Genomic DNA, 17690 nt, shown 5'->3' with positions numbered 1-17690 from the left:
AATTGCTTCATAGTGCTGAGACTTAACCTCTTGTACCACCAGGGAGGCCCATCTAACTTCTTTTTTAAAAAATTTATTTTTTAAAATTTTTACATAGAAGAGCTGGGGTGTAGGCCAGAGGTATGGGGAGTGAGAGGATTCAGCAGAGACTAATGGGGAGCAGAACAGGCAGGTTTACGGAAATACACTGCTGAGGGGAGCAGCGGGTGAGACAGGAGAGGTCTGCTGCGCCATTTGTGGGTTAGCTCCCTGGCCAGGGATGGAACCCAGGCCTTAGTGGTGATAGCAATGAGACTTAATCACTAGACCACCAGGGAGGCCCCCTATCATCATCTAACTCCTTGAACAGAACATTCAATTCACCTTTTTAGGATGCTTATTTAATATGAATCCTCTCTACGTGTGACTTTGGCAGCATCCCATGACTTTGATAAGTAGTGTTCTCAATACTTTTTCAAATAGTTATAACTTACCATTTCCTCTTCTTAAAAATTTTCCCTTTGATGGAAGAGCTTCAGATGTAAAAATTAATACAGAGAAACTCTACTTATATGAGCTTGGGAGTCTAGAAGAGAGTGCCCATCATGCTCGTGCAGTCAGCGGACAGGAGGACCCAATCTGCCTTGTGTCTCTGAGGGAAGCACTGTTGCTTCCGCACACTAGTGGAAGGTAAAAGGCATCTCCACCCAGCAGCCTCCAAAAGCTCTCTAGTGGGTGCCAGCCCTGGAATGGGAGAGTGCACATGTGTCTCACCAGGAGACTGCACATCCCAGATTGCTTTCTAGTTGTTGTTTCAGAATAAATTCATGTTGTTGGTGGACTAGTTGCTTTTTTGTTTGGGGTCAACATGTTTTTGTTATTTTTTTTTTAATGTCATGACTTGTGATAACGGGTTTCCATATTTGATGTTAATTTCTACAATACAGTCAGCTAATATGTTAGGATTCTACCTGAGACTACATTGAGATGTTCTTTGTGGTCTAGCACAACCCCTTGACTAGCATATTCTTAGGACTTTTTTTTAAAAAATGTGTTTTCTTTATAGAGTGCACACACATAGTACATCATCACTTAACATTGTCAACAGGTTCTTGGATACTACAACTTTAAGTTAAATCCATGTATAACAAAACCATTTTTATCCTAGGTGAATTGATCCAAACAGGAGTTTGGCATATTTCTGGTCATAAAAACATTACTAAGCCTTTTTTTTTTTTAAAGCTTTTTAGGTTTTTTTTTTTTTAAGGTTTATTTATTTATACAGACAAGAACTGGGGTGCAGGTCAGAGGTGCAGAGGCGGTGAGAGGACTCACCAGAGACAGAGTGGGGAGCAGAACAGGCGAATCTATTGAAATACACTGCTGAGGGGAGCAGTGGGTGAGACAGGAGAGGTCTGCTGCGCCATGTGGGTAGCTCCCTGGCCGGCGGGGGATCGAACTCAGGTTGTAGTGGCTGGTGAGAGCTTCACAGTGCTGTCTCCAACCCCTGTGTCACCAGGGAGGCCCCTAAGCTTCTAAATAAAGATCCCAAACACTTCTAATATTAAACAGTCACTATCTTCATTCACTTATTTCCCAGCCTGCTTATTCCAGTGCAGGTTGTCAGGTGACTGGAGCCTCTCCGGGCAGCTCAGGACACAAGTTGGGATCCAGGGATGGACAGGATGTCCTTCCATCACAAGGCATATCACACACTCTCCCACACTTGCTCCAACTGGGATGATCTAGATGCTCCAGTGAGCCTCAAGGGCACGTCTCCGGCATGTGGGAGGAAACCAGAGTCACAGGAGAAAACCCATGTAGACATGAGGCGAACATGGCTGGAAATTGCACACAGATGCTGGTCTTGGCTAGGAATTGATTTATTTTTCCTCGTCAATGTTAAAATGAAATGATGGTGAACAAAATTGTTGTTATTCAAGTACCTTCTATGTATACACTTATACAAATATGTTTAAATGTTATGTTTAAATGTTTAACTAACATATCAGGACATGTGTGTGTAGGTATCAAGAGTGTAGGTATCATCAAGAGTTGATTCTAACTATTCCTCCAGATGTAGAAAAGGAGGATTTTCCTCCTAGCCTTCTAGGTTCTTTGGCTGGTCTAATAATTAAAATGACACCAGACAGATTGAGAGAAGAAAAAACAAATTTATCACTTAAGGGCACCCCATAAAGATAAGGGGCTCCCTAACAGTCTGGCAATCAGGATTTATAAGCCATCCTAAACTCGGGAAAAGGTGATAGGGTCTGAGACTTCAAAGGGGAAGAAGACAATTTACAGGAAAATAAGACAAGTCAATGACTGGTAAACTGTTTGCCACCCCAGCTGAAACAAAGGGACAGAGAAGCTTTGGAGCAATCAGGCCTTGCTAGTTTCTTCCTGTCAACCACACTGGATCCCATTAGCTCATATTCTTTATAGTTAACACTGGTGATGGTTCTCTGGAATGGTTCCCTAAATTAGTTAAGGGCGAGGTAAAGAAAAGCCTTTTGAGTCTGCTGAGTTCTAATTGCCGTTAACTCAAAACAATCCTTATGCCAAAGTGATATATTTGGGGAGGGGTGACTTTTCTGCTTCCCAACACAGATAAGATAAAACCTTTCCTATTCTTTTCCCTCTCTTCTCTCTTTCCCTTCTGAAACTGCACAAGAGAGCTCAAACAGTCCTACAGAAGAGTCAGGGATCAAAACACAGTGCCCAAGAGACAGGTGCAGGGACAGGTCACTATCAATGGGTTCACACCTGTGCACACTGCTGCAAGACCACTCAGGCTCAGGGTCCAACAACAACAGGGTTTATTTAATAAACAGGACATTAGAGAAAAGCAAAGAGTTTTTAAGGCCATAGTGGCTGACTGTCTCACCCCAGATAGTGTCCGCAGCGTCCAGAAGTCTCAAACAAAGGCTGCTTACGGGAGATAAGGTGACACTGAAGCAGCCCACAGCAGCAATCTGAAGGCAGAGATGGATGCCAGACCAGACAGTAATGGACTCAACAGCACCAGGAGGTGGTGCTGACGCTCCTTGAGACACTGGGCCAAGCCCTAGGTGCTCCTTGCAGTCAATGCCAGAGGTGGGGCTAGAGGCAGGTGTAGTGTCCAAGTCTCTGCACAGGTCTGTGGAGGTCTGGAGGTCATCTAGAAGTCTACAGAGATCTGCAGAGGTCTGCTGAATCCCACGGAAGTCGACTGCTTGATGCTTCTCTCTTCAGAGGCTGGGAGCAGAATTCTTCTTTGAAGGTGATCCAATAAATGCTTCCTTTTCAAAGGTCAGGAGCAGAATGAATCAAGCTGGCTCTTGTTCTGCCTTATATCCCTTCCAGGTCCCATACCCTACAAGCCCAGTTGGACCGTTTTCAATTTTTAGCATCTGATTGGACTTTTTAGTACCAATTAGCTCAATTCCATTTTTCAGTCCAAATAATTAACTGATGAAGTGAGCTTGAACATGGTCAGTCCATTTAGAATCCTAGAGTCAGATAAAGGGGGGAAAAACCCACCCCGGCCTACGCTCAGGTCAGGGCAGGCTTCTAGGCCTGTGGGCTCAGGGAAACCATGACTAGAGCTGACTTCACTGGGGCTGGGCAGCGCGGGGTGGGATACTACAGGCGGCCAGCTGAGGCCAGCATTCTTCAGCCCCAACAGAGCTGCCTTACCTCTGGGCACCGTGGGGATCCAGTTATACTTTCACTTTCTAGTTTAGTTGGAATAACTTGAAATTTTAGTGCCTGATTATTATCAACTTTTTATGCCTTTTCTAATCTAATCTAAGTTGATTTTAACAGCTATAAAGTGTTTATAATCATATTATAACCTACTTGTAGATATCATTTTAGATTTTATTTTATTTATTTTTAAAAGATTTATTCACTTATGCATACAAGAATAGGGGTATAGGCTAGAGATGCAGAGGGCAAGAGGACTCACCCAAGACAGATGGGGAACAGAACAGGCAGACTGAAATGCACTGCTGAGGGGAGCAGCGGGCAAGTCAGGAGAGGTCGGCTGCACCATGTGGGGAGCTCCCTGGCTGACAGGGGCATCGAACTCATGCTGCAGAGGCTGTGGATAGCTTAACCCCCTTGCGCCACCAAGGAGGCCCCAACACAGATTTTAATTGATTTTGTTACAATAATTTTTTACTACTACTTCAAGTAATTTTTGTTTTTCAGAAGGAATTTATTCTCTAACACCTGAAGTGTCTTATCTTGCATGTCTTGCATGTCTTTTTGCTGCCACAAAGTTGAGCTATGTGTACAATTTGGGAATACAGAAAGAGTGCTTCATAAATTTGGGGACCTCCTGTACTACAGAAATTCCTCTGTGGGTAATCTGTTTTTGTTTGCTAAGAATTTTGATAGGCTTTTTCCTTTTCTTTTTTTTTTTTTTTAAAGATTTTTAAATTATTTATTTATGCATACAAGAACTGGGGTGTAGGACAGAGGTGTGAAGGGTGGGATGAGAGGATTCACCAGAGACAGAGTGGGGAGCAGAACAGGTGGATCTACTGAAATACACTGCTGAGGGGAGCAGTGAGTGAGACAGGAGAGGTCTGCTTTGCCATGTGGGTCACCTCCCTATCCAGGGATTGAATGCAAGACTTATTTATGCCACAGTGGCTGATGATAGCTTAATAGTGCTGAGACTTAACCCATGCACCTCCAGGGATTTTTTCTTTATTGGAAGCGATAGATCAAACTATAGCTAGGTATAATTCTTTTTTCTTTTTCCAATAATCCTTCATATCCATTGTTGACCTGATAAGTCTTCAACTCAGAGAAATTGTCTCCTACATTTTTAGGTATTAATTTCCCTTTATTTTCTTATTTTTTTTCTGGTTATAACTATTGTTATGCAGAACTTGGAACTCCAAATCCCATCTTTTATATTTTTGTCATTAATTCTGTTACTTTGCCATTTTTCTTCCACACTTTCTTGAGTTGATTTTCTAATTTACCAATTCTTTTTTTTTTTCTAAAGGAGACTACTCTCTATACTTATTATCTATGTTAAGTTTTAGATTTATTTTTCCTACCAATTATGTTTTCTTTCCTTTTAAAAAAAAAAAAGATTTATTTATTTATGCATACAAGTGCTGGGGCGCAGACCCAGAGGTACAGGGGATGAGAGGATTCACCAGAGACAAAGTGGGGAGCAAACAGTTGGATGTGCTGAAATACACTGCTGAGGGGAGCAGTGGGTGAGACAGGAGAGGTCTGCTGCGCCATGTGGGTCACCTCCCTGGATAGGAATTGAACTCATGCTGCAGTGGCTGCGGGTAGCTTCGTAGTGCTGCGGCTTAATCCCTTGTGCCACCAGGGAGGCCCCAATTGTGTTTTCTTAATTGCCAAAAAAGGTATTAATGTTCCCAGGATGCTTTTTCTTCATAGCCACTTCTTGTTTTCTCACTGAAGCATGCTCTTAAAACTCTCTGAGAAGCAAATGTAGAATTTCTAGAAGTTTAAATTTTCCTTTTTTTTAAAATGTGGGCAAAGAATCAGTTTGGTCTCCATTTTAGCTGCTGACTTTTTGCCAGGTGCTGTGGTTTTGTGTTGCCAATATGCAAATGTGGACATCTAGACAGTTCAGTGTCAGTAGCTAACATGGGTGGGCAGCAATTGTGTAAATCACAGTTTATAACTTGACCTTGCCACAGCTTCTGAGTAGTCCCACCTTTAGTGTGGGGGGCAGGGCTGGATTTCTCCCCAGGTCCATGAGCACGAGATAAAGCAAGCAAGAGGGCAGGACTTCTGCCCCTGGAGGGTGGCAAATTGCTTTAAAAAACTGCCCCCCATTGTTTAAAAATCACACACACACATTGCTCCTTATAAACCAGTAGTTACTGGATATTCTTGTTATTTTTGCACAAAACTTCAGTGCCATGAAAAATCCACACCTTTTTTCAGGTCACATTTTTAAAAAGCCACTTCTTCCTTTGACCTTGAACTGACTGAAACTTACCCTGGGGAGCAGCACCAGAAAACACAACCTGGGTGTGTCACCTCTTGGCATTTGATGGCCGGTGGAATCCCTTCTTCAGCCTGCTTCCTGCTGTGAGGCTGGTGCTGCACTGGCTGCTAGGGCCTAAGTTTGAGCAGCTGCAGCCCAGGCCCTCTGTGAGCAGGCCACCTGGTGGAGGAGACTGGCGGAGCCTGCGCACCCTGTCATTCCAGTCACACTTGGCTTTAGAACAGTGATGCAGTTCGCCTTGTTACAGTGTCCTATTCCGCACATTTGCCCTGGCCAGTGCTCCCTGTCAGGCTCAGGGCTGGCATCTGCTGTGATTAGTCATTGTTTAAGGGCAAGAAGAAGAAAAGCAGGCACCAAAGCAAGTGATGTCAGAAAAGGACATCGGCCCAGACAGAGTTGATGGGAAGGTGGCTTCCACGAGTTGTCACACTTACCCTGCCAAGGAAGGGAGGAGAAGGGACATTAGAGGGAGTGGCCGCGTGTGCAAAGGCAGAGGCACTGGTGAGTCTGTTGTGTTTAGGAGCTGAAGGGCAGAGGCTCGAAGGGTGAGCTGGGAGCAGACAATTTCCAGGAAAGGATGTTCTCAGATGGCTCCTTTTCCACGCTGTTCACTATTGTTTTCCTGCGACTCTCCTGTGGAACACAGTGTGATTGGGGCCCTGTGGTGGGGCCGTGTTGGAACCCACCCATGGGTGTTCAGGCGTCAGTGGCATGAGCGGATCCTCTCCTTTATGTGAGGTGGGTGTGATTGGGAGCAGGGAGCGAAGTAGTTGCTTCTTTGGCTGCTTGCTTAATTGTATTCCACCCTATTCCACACAGAATCTGAGGGGATTTGCCACCACACTGTAGGGTACACACCCACTGTAGGGTGACTGCACCCACTAGAGACTAAAGCAAAGAATCTGGGCCAGGGAAGGGAAGCCCCAGGAAGAGACTGAAGCCATGGTGCCAGTGGGGGTGCAGCCTGCAAGGATGCAGAGATGGGGGAGCGAGGGAAGGAAAAGGCCAGGGTCTCGCCCTGCCAGGCCTGCCTGTCATGGAGGTCAAGGTGGTTGCCAGCCTTCCCATCATGTGTGCAGATTAGTGATGTGGGTCTAGAGCTGTGGACTGGCTGTCAGATCCCGAAACTTGTGTGCATGGGGTGGGAGCATTAACCCAGGCCCGTTCAGGCTTGTAGCCATCAGGAGCTTGAATTATAGTACAGTAGAGAAAACAAAAGTTCTGTTGATCGCGTTTAAGGGCTGTGATGAGAATATTAACTGGAAAAGAGTCCCCCCAGACCAGATCTAGGATGATTGGCGATAGGTGGGAGAGAGCACCCTGCACAGCCAAGGCAGGGCTAGGGGAGAGGGTGTTCAGAAGATGGGCTGACCTCGGCCGGGACAGGGGGCTGGAAAGCCAGATGCCAAGAGTGCAGATTTCAAGGGAGTCCCTTGCCCTCATGGACTGAACCCCCCCTCCCAAGCATTGTTGCCACCGGGGAGGCCCTCAAATCTTATAATTAAAAGTTCTGCTAAAATGCACATCCCTGAGCTGCCAGTCTACTCTTGCAGCTAGAGAGGGCAGAGATGAGGCTTCAGGAAAGCCGAGACAGAGACACTAACCCTAACCCAGATCTTGTCTAGGGTTACTTTAAATTCCTTGCTTCTTTCTCCAGAACATTGAAGGGCACCAGGGGCAGGTGGCATTCCTTTGAGCCACACATTATTCTAGCAAATCTATCTTTAAATCTATCTTGTTTCTGAAACCAAGTCCCAGAGTGAGTTCATAAAAAGCTTGAAATGGGTGATTTGTGCCCTAAGTCCAGGCAGTAACCTTCCTTCTTCCCTCGTGGTGCTCCCCTCAGGGCGCAGTCAGTCCTGCTAAGGCCATCAATCCCCAGCAAGATGTGATTTACTAATAACTTCTGAAGGATTCCAGGCCGGCCCCCCAGTCCCGGAAATTAGGTCCAGGAACCCAACACCACATTCACACTCTTTTTGTACCATGATGAACACACCCTCTGTTCTCAGTCCCTGAGTTTTGGGGAACACGTAACACCTTGGTCTCACACCCCAGGCAAGCGCATGCTTCTGACCAACTAGCTTTCCCTCCGAGGTCCTTACAGCCCCTCACCCTTAGACTTCCGGTGCCATCCCCAAGTTCCAGATAATGTTTCTCCAACTGACTGGCTGTAAGTCAGAGGTTCCCAGGAAACCCACCTCATGTTCAGCTAATTTATTAGAACAGCACACAGGCTCAGGAAACCCTTTTGCTCACTAGATCACCAATTTATTGCAAAGTGACATCAAAGGATACGAAGCAACAGCCAGATGGAAGAGACTATGGGGCTGTGTGGAGAAAAGGTGAGGTGCTTCCATGCTCTCTCCAGGTGCACCCAACCCTTCACAGGCTTATCACCCCAAAAGCTCTCCCAAACCCCAGCCTCCTGGACTTTTATGATGCACGCGTGATTAAATCACTGGCCTGATAATTAGACTCCACCTGTGCCCCTTTCTTCTCCCAGAAAACCACCCTGTAGGCTAGTTGATTTCCCTGGCAGTCAACCTCCATCTCGGGTATTTTTTCCCAAAGTCACCTTCATTTACATAACAATAGACACCTTTTTTAAAAACTATTTTATTTTTATTTTTCTTGGACTTACCTCTTTTTAATTTTTTTTACATCATTTTTCATTTTTATTTTTTTTCATTTTATTTTTATATTCCCCATACAATTGCAACCCCCTTATTTGGACCCCACCCCTCCTTTCCCCGCCCCCCCCCATTGTGTGTCTCTGGTTCATAGTTGTTTGTTGATTTTGATTTTTTAACAAGAAACACCTTTAAAACTCTCAACACTTAAATTTGAAGAGGAGCTGTGAGGCAGGAGCTACGGATGAAGACCACATGTATGTGAGAAATATATTTTGGTCATCTGAATGACCTAATTTATATTTTTCCTATAAATCACAATATGGTGATCTCAACATGTCTTATGTAAATGTACAGCAACCACTACAAGTGAAAGCAAAGATGCAAGATGTGTGGAGCCGTAGACCAGAGACCAAATTGCAGGGACAGCTTTAAAGCCAACCTCAAATGAATGAAACTTTCTGATGAGTTGGTTCCTGGGAAGCCCCCTTCTGACAGGAAGTTCCGTTTTCCGATAAGATCAGAGAATGGGCTGTTCTGATTGGATTATTCAATGTCTTACTAACAGTAGAGCACTTTCTGTCTGAGATGTTTTTTCCTGTGGGGTTATTTAATTCTTGCACCCCTCCTTGTAAGATTATTGAGGAGGAGGAGGTGTTCTAATTGTATGAGTTAAGAGACCAGAACATTAATGGGAGCTAACCCAAGTAGGAGAGCTTGTCTGAAGCAGGGCCTGAATGGCATGCAGGGTTCCTGACTGCTGACTGCACCTGAGGAGGGTCCTGAGACCAATTTCCAAAGGGATTGATTGTGTGGAGAATTTCCCAAATAATGAGTAATTCTCAGACACCAGCAGGGTCCAATCTAATATTATCTATGCAGAGAGCATCCGATTCCATAGGTCAAGTGTCTGTCTCCCTAGACCATCCTGTGCTTCAGGTGCCAGCCACAAGCCCAGGCTGTTACTGTACTACTGATGAGCTAGGTATAGATCGGAGTTCCCCAGAACCCCCTCCTGGGGTTCAGTTTACTTGCTAGAATGACTCACAGAACTCAGGAAACCCATTTACTCACTAGATCACCAATTTATTACAAAGGCTATGATTGAGGAAAGCCAAATGGAACCAGTGCATTGAGCAAGGTACGGAGAAAGGACACAGAGCTTCCTTGCCTGCTCTAGGCATGCAGTTCTCTTCAAATCTCCACAACGACACTTGCCCAGTCTCCAAAGCCCCACTTCTGGGTTTCTATGAGGGCTTCTTTACTTAGGCATGATTCATCAAATCACTGGGCTCAATCTCCAGCCTCTTATCTCTCCCCAGAGGTTAGGGTTTAGGACTGGAAGTTCCAACTCTTGAATCACATGGTTGGTTCTCCTAGCAACCAGCCCCCATCCTTCAGCCTCCCCAAAAGTCACCTCATTAACATAATAAGAGACAACTTTATCACTCTAAACACTTGGGAAATTTCGAGGCTTTTGAGAGCTATGAGCTAGGAACTATGGATGAAGACCAAAGATACATGAGAAATATATTTTGGTCATCTTGTTACAGGTCCTGACCTAAAAGAGTGGGTCTTTTGCCCTCTAGGGAAAGAATTCACCAGAAACGCCTGCTCTAGTGGAACCAGGCAAGGGTTTATTAGAGACTCATGTATGAGGGAACCAGTGCCAGAAAGGAGAATTTAGTCTGGCTCCTGAAGGGAGTTAGGAGGCGATATTTATAGGTTAGGTCCACAAGATTAAATCTTCCACAGGGTGAAGGAGAACAGCACCGTAGCTTGTTCTGGGTTGCCTTGCTCAGGCAAGTACAGACAGGTTACATTCCAGTTGTGCTGGGGGCCTTCGGTTTTCTCCCTCCAGGAAATTGTAAGATGATCAGTAGTCAGGATCTAACACTTTGTGTCTAGCATGGCATCTTATCATCACAGAGGTGAGCATAAATGTTTGGAGCTGTCTGCTTGCTCAAAGAGGACTTGGGACAACTCATCCTACTGGGCTTGCAATTTCTTTTACCTAGGCTGTCTCAATCTGAATGATCAAATATCTATTTTTTATAAGTCACGGTGTCACAGGTCTCTATCCCAGTGTTGCATTGATCGGAAGGTGGTTGTAGATGTGCCCCAAATATGAGACATGATGTGATATGAGGATGAACCAGGAGCTGCAGCCAGTGTAACAAAGAATTGAAACACCACACACAAAGAGCAGTATGAAAGTAAGCCAAAGGAAGTTTATTCGAAGACACAGGCCAGCTCTCCAATGCAGAGTTGCAAAGGTTAAAGAAACAGGCTAACTTACCTGCCAGCAGCAAGCAAGCCTGAAAAGAATTATTCAGGGAGAGATCATAGTACATACAGCTTCTGTGTGGGAGGGATTCCGAATGGGTTGCTGTTGGTGAAAGCGAATTTTGGGTTTTTATTTTTTTTCTAAGATTTTATTTATTTTTATGTAGGAGGACTGGGGTGCATGCCAGAGGTGCGGAGGGTGAGAGGATTCACCAGAGACAGAGTGGGGACCAGAACAGGCAGATCTACTGAAATACACTGCTGAGGGGAGCAGAGGCGAGACAGGAGAGGTCTGCTGTGCCTGTGGGTAGCTCCCTGGCTGGGGATTGAACTCATGCTGCAGTGGCTGTGGATAGCTTCATAGTGCTGACACTTAACCCCTTGTGCTAACAGGGAGGCCCCCAACTTTGGGGTTTTTATAGTTATGCTCATGTTTTGGGTCTAGAGGATGAGCCTTGGTGATGGTGCAGTTTCTTGATGGGTTAAGCTTAGGCAGTGCCCTAACATAGATTAACTGGTGAGAGTGTCATGGGCTTTTTTCTTGTTATTGACTTTTCTCTCCTGTTAGGTTTCCTGGTGGTCCCATGTGTCCTAGGGCCCCAGTCCTTATTCCTGCTGTTATGTCTCCCAGGTCTCTGTCTGCCTGTCAAGACCTAGCCCCTCAACAGCACCTTTGCTGGACTCTACCTTCAGTTCTCAACTAACACCTAGGCTGAGTTGCAAAAAAAAAGTATTCCGTAAGTCATCTGTTTGTCAATCAGAGTGTATTTTCCCTTAGAATTGGGTTACTAAAAGAAAGCAAGCTGTAGAAGCTATGTTAAATTTTTCTTAATTTTTAACAGAAGAAACAAGTAAAATTGGACTTGCTAAACTTCAAAGAAATATTTCTTCATCCAAAAATATGTCCCTAAAAGATATCCCTAAGATTAAGCAAACAAATTACTAAGATTTAAAAGGTGTGTTAGCCACATCCAAGGTGTACTCAGGGACCCCAAACTGTTAAGGGATGCACACTTTAAAAGGGTTTTGAGGGCCTCCCTAGTGGCGCAAGGATAGGCTCCCTATCCGCAGCCTCTGCAGCAAAAGTTCCATCCCTGGCCAGGGAGCTACCCACATGGCTCAGCAGACCTCTCCTGGCTCGCCTGCTGCTCCCCTCAGCAGTGTATTTCAGTGGATCTGCCTGTTCTGTTCCCTGCTCTTTCTCTGGTGAATCCTCTCACTCCCTACACCTCTGGCCTGTACCCCAGTTCTTGTATGCATAAATAAAACTTTAAAAAAAAAAGGGATTTGACCATCTATGTACACAAAGGCAAAGAAAACATATTCTTAGTATGATAGATTTTTATTTTTATTTTTTTAAAGATTTATTATAAACCATGAATCACCTTTTTTTTTTCTTTTAAACTCTGCCCCTAGTTCCCAATGGTCCCCTGCTCAGGAGGTCATGCTCATGGCATGCTGGGAGTTGTGGTCCTTAGTGCCAGCAATTGTATAGGTATGGAGATGGGGGTGGAGTCTGTGCAGATTTCAGGGGATGGAATTCATTGAAGACATGATTCACAGTCTCAGAGTTTGCTTAGTGTTGTTCCTCTAGCAGTTGCAGTCGTTACAGTTTGTTTTAATGAAACACCTCCATCTTAGACAGTAGTTACTGAGTCTGAGCTATGAAAGATTAGATGGTCCACTCCCATCTATCTTATTTCAATTCCATCCTCTAAAGCACAGCGCTGGTCCTTTTACTTTAACATAACTTTTCACGAAATCTTTATTTTGATTCAGCTCTTAATTAGATGGATGTTGTCTACATGCTGCTCCCCTCAGCAGTGTATTTCAGTGGATCTGCCTGTTCTGTTCCCTGCTCTTTCTCTGGGGAATCCTCTCACCCCCTACACCTCTGGCCTGTGCCCCAGTTCTTGTATGCAAGAACTCCCCCCACTCCAAGAAGGGCTTCTGTGTTCTGAATTCCTGGTCTCTTGATGTTGAGAATGTCATTGATTGCTCTTACACTTGAGAGACATCTTAGCTGGATATAGTATACCTGGGTCTTGCTGTTCCCTCAGAGCTTTGTAAACACTGCTGCATTGTCTTCCAACTTCAAAGGTTCACAAGGAGTGTTCTGAAATCAAATTTATTTGTTTCTGTCTTGATGAATATTTTTTTTTAATTTTTTTTTTATAGAGGCATGTTTTATTTATTTATTTATTTGTTTGTTTGTTTATACATGCACTGGTACAGTCAGAAGCGCGGGAGGGTGAGAGAATTCACCAGAGCCAGAGCAGGGAGCAGAGCAGGCAGAAGGACCGAAGTACACACTGCTGAGGGGAGCAGCGGGCGGCAGGAGAGGTCTGCGCGCCATGTGGGACCCTCCTCCGGTGGCCGGGGAGCAGCCGGGGATCGAACCGGCGCCCCACAGGCCGCGGGCAGCTTCGCAACCCAGCGCTCAATCGCTGCGCCACCGGGAGGCCCAATTGATGAATAATTTTGAAGTTTGTTAATTAAACCAAGCTACCTTGGTGTCGAGCATTTTTTATCAAAGACATACTCATCTTCAATCTAAAAATCTGAAAATGCTGTTTATTTCAATGAATTTTTTATATTACTGCCCCTCCTCTTTTTTTCCTCTTTCCTCCTCATTTTCCTCTTCTTTATTACCATTAGTATGACAATTTTTAAAATCATTTTTAGACTTACCAGGTTGATGATCTAAGCATATTATCATAATTTGAGGGTATTTATTCGATGACTATTACATGAGTAGGGTTAATTAAAGATAAAGTCTCAGTGATAGTTAGACAAAGTTTATCAGATAATCAAAGTAAAGATTTGAACCTGGGAAGCAGTCCAAGAGATAGTACTCTGCCAGAACTGTTCCAACAAATAGGAGTTTAAATTTAGTTTATATAGGTAGGAACAGTGAATCATTGACATTAAGAGTGTAATTATCTTGAACGAGGGTTCTTCTAGTTCTAAGTTGTCCCAATTTAAGATATGCCAATGCTAGAGGAAGGCGATGCAGGATTTAATCTCTTCCTTTTTAAGGAATGCCCTGCAGAGAGGTAAAAGCTGGGTACCCATTGTTAAATTTTTTTATTCAGCTTCTTAGTCATTAATGTGAGTTGAAAGCTAGTTTACCTTCAGGCAGCAGACTCCTGCGTAGGCTACAGGATGGAGCCTGTTCTGACTTAAGTCCATACAGATGGCTTTGCTCTCTTGCCTGCTTTGGGTGGGGGGATCCCAGAAAATTTTACGGTGTGCTAACAGTAATTAAATCAGAACCACAGTATATAATTAGAGGTACATAAAAATCATTTAACACACATTTTTTATAAAAGTGCTTGAGAATATTAGAATTATTTATATTACATAAGGAGCCACAGCGTGTTTTCTATGCCACCAGAATCTATTAACATTTAATGATTAACTTTAGTCATCGAATTTCTTTTTTATGAATTCTTTTTTTTTTTAATATTTTTAAAATTTATTTATTTATTTATACAAGCACTGGGTACAGTCAGAAGCGCGGGAGGGTGAGAGAATTCACCAGAGCAGGGAGCAGAGCAGGCAGAAGGACCGAAGTACACTGCTGAGGGGAGCAGCAGGTGGCAGGAGAGGTCTGCGCGCCATGTGGGACCCTCCTCCGGTGGCCGGGGAGCAGCCGGGAATCGAACCGGCACTGCAGCTTCACAACCCAGCGCTCAACCGCTGCGCCACCGGAGAGGCCCTAGTCATTGAATTTTTAACAAATTCCTGCCTTGTATTTCACAATCTGGATTTGCTCTGCCAAAGCTTATTAGAATGGTTGAGGTAATTTGAGTTTGGTATGACTAAATAGAGAGCAGCCTATTTATATACCATATGTTAATTTAACATAAGTGAAAAACTCCCATTTATACTAGGAATATAAGTCATCGTCATCTCAATCATCAGTTGTCATTTTTCTCATTCACGGGCTTTGACTGATTGTCTTAGCTATTTCCATCTCTATTAGCATTTCATTTACTTGATATTGATCAGATTTAAATAAAATATCTTGATAACCACTGTCCTTAGCTATGTGATAAACTTTGTCTTGCTGGCTTGCAAATCCAAGTTGTGTTCATGTTCACGAACTCAATCAGTGATACTGTTTCATTGTAGTGCATTATGAAAAAACTCAATTAATTTTCCCAAGTGACCTAACTTTGTTCTGGAAATTGAATCTCCATTAACACATAGCCTATCTGATGCTTAAAAATTTGTTTGCGCTTCATACTACATTTGACCCTCAACCAATGCGAACTCAACTACTAACAGCCAGCAGTTGACTAGGAGCCTGTAGTGCCAGGAAGGCACAGAGCAGGTTTTCTATGATCGGAGCAGAGCAGACAGGTAAAGGAGAGTCCTGGAGCCCTGGGTGGCTTTTTTCAGGTGTTTACTGAATGTTTACATCTAGTGTGGCAACCAGGTACACGCAGGCAGGGGGGCCGAGGGGCCAGGAGGCTGGTAGGCCTCTCAGCCCCCTGCAAGTCTTTGCTCTTTACTGGGCTCTCTGGCTTTCTTTTTTTCCCTGCTTCTCTTGGCAAATATATAAATACTGGCCCACAGAATTAAACACTATAAATAAATATAACAATGTAACAAAATGCAGGTGCCCTCCATCAGGCATGCAATCCTAATGGTTGGAGGGCAGAAAAGCCTGAAAAATCATTTACCCTGCAGAGCCTTACCAGATAACATAACCAATCGATTAATACATATTTTTTGTTATATATATTATATACTGTGTTAAGAAAATCATGAGGATAAGAAAATACATTTACTATACTGTAAGTTAGCATTGTCTGCTTACAAGAAAATCCACAATATACGTGGATCGTTCTGTCCATCTGCCTGTTCTGTTCCTCATTCTGTCTCTGGTGAATCCTTTCACCCCTCCAGACCTCTGGTCTGTACCCCAGTTCTTGTATGCATAAATAAATCTTTAAAAAAAAAAGATACATGGTTTTTGATTTTTAGGCAGCCACACCTGTTGACTGTGTGACCCTCCCCCCTCCCCCATTTCCTATAGTGGTTATAAGGTATTTAACCATCATGATGTTACAGGGCAGGGAGAGGGGCACCCCAGAGCCCTCAAACCTGCCTGCTCTAAATAGGTTCTACTGTTAGGAGCTGGCGCCTCAACTCCGTCCAGGGTTCCCAAAGAACACACGGAGCCAGAGATGCAAAAGCAAAAGGCTTTATTGCTAGCTTAAGCTAGGGCCCAACTCTGCCTGGAGTACTGACACAGCAGTCTCACCAGGTTGAGAGAGGGCCCCCTCCCAGAGCAACCAACTGTTTTTGTACTTTGCTGACAGGATGAGGGGACTTTTCACATCTGGGGCAGAGTCCACCCTGATTGGATAGCTCTCATGGTGCCATCTAGGTTTCGTTTACCCTTGGTTTGTGGTTTTTGCCCCGAAACGAAACTAGCTGTGCCCTTTTGAGATAGCAGTTATTTCTCAAAACGGCTACAGTCTTGCTCATCTTACACTGCCATCTCCCGCATCAACATAAAACATATCAGGCTTTAATGGAAAGGAACTTTTTTTTTTTTTGGTGTTCAATGAGTTTTTTTTTTAAATAAATTTTATTTTTACATTCCCCATACAATTGCAACCCCCTTATTTTGACCCCAATCCCTCCCCTCCCCACGCCCCACCCCCATAGTGTGTCTCTGGTTCATAGTTTTTTGTTGATTTTGATTTTGATTTTTTGTTGATTTTGATTTTGGAAAGGAACTTTAATACAATTAGTGAACAATACAGAAAAGACAAGAATATAGTTTCTAAATCAAGCACCCAAGTTACCCGCCCCCTCATGGGTAAAAGTCCCCAAATGGGATTGGCCCAGAGCAAGGCCCCAAAGCCTGCCACAAGTCTAAAGCACCTTCCAGTGGGGACCCACAGAAAAGGGTCAGAAACAACCAGACAAGTCTGGGAGGAGAAGAGCAAGAGCAAAATCAAGACAAAAACCACCATTGTCACCTCCCCAAGGGTCTCTCACCCACATCTGTGTCACCCACATCTGTCCACGACCAAAAGGCACATGCAGTTTCTTCATGTGTCTCTCGGCTCCATGCGCCTCCTCCAGGTCTCCTTCTGGCTCCATCCTGCTTCCTTCTCTGTCTCTTCTCCAGCTTCTTTTCCTCCCTGCTCAGCTCCACCCTCCTTTTGGTGGTGCAGGGAACCCAGAACTTCTCCATTTCCTGGTCTCCACCCTGTTACAATGAGAGTAAATAATCCAACACAAGTTGTGCTTTCTGAATCAAAGTCCTAACTTGATGTCCCTCCCCTCCCCTCACCCCTGCCTGTCTTCCTGATTCCACTAGTTAAAATGCCTTTCTTATATGTAAGACGTGAACAGTAAAATGCATAAAAGAAAATATCAGCCATGCTCTTCATTACATCAGTGTAAATATGTGGAGACTTGACTCCACAAAGGAAATAAAAGTAAAAATAAACAATAGGGATTATCTCAAACTAAAAAGTTTTTACACAGAAAAAAAGAAGTAGATAGAAAGACATCCTACTCAATGGGAGAAAATATTCACATGTTATACAACTGACAAGGTGTTAATATCAAGCTATATTAAAAAAAAGTGATTCAATTTAGCAACAACAGCAAAAGCCCCAAACAATCCAACTAATAAACAAGCAACAGGTCTACAGGGACAGATCTTCCAAAAGGATATCCAGCTGGCCAGTAGACATAATGGAAGATATGTTCAACATTACTTTTTGTTTTTTAAATCACTATGGGTGGAAAATGACTTTTATTTA

The 17690-nt window shown here is 44.0% G+C and overlaps 1 protein-coding gene across 3 annotated transcripts in view; it reads left to right on the top strand.

Annotated features, from left to right (window-relative positions):
• The window catches only part of PML (PML nuclear body scaffold), a 58111-nt gene that overhangs the window by 7184 nt on the left and 33237 nt on the right, over positions 1 to 17690 (top strand). The gene's annotated exons all lie outside the window — the stretch shown is intronic.

The sequence above is a fragment of the Talpa occidentalis genome, unplaced genomic scaffold (genome assembly GCF_014898055.3).
Source record: "Talpa occidentalis isolate TD23 unplaced genomic scaffold, MPIMG_talOcc4v2.1 talOcc4.11, whole genome shotgun sequence".
Lineage (NCBI taxonomy): Eukaryota > Metazoa > Chordata > Mammalia > Eulipotyphla > Talpidae > Talpa > Talpa occidentalis.
Note: the sequence above shows the minus strand (reverse complement) of the source record. Positions and strands in the feature narration are given on the sequence as shown.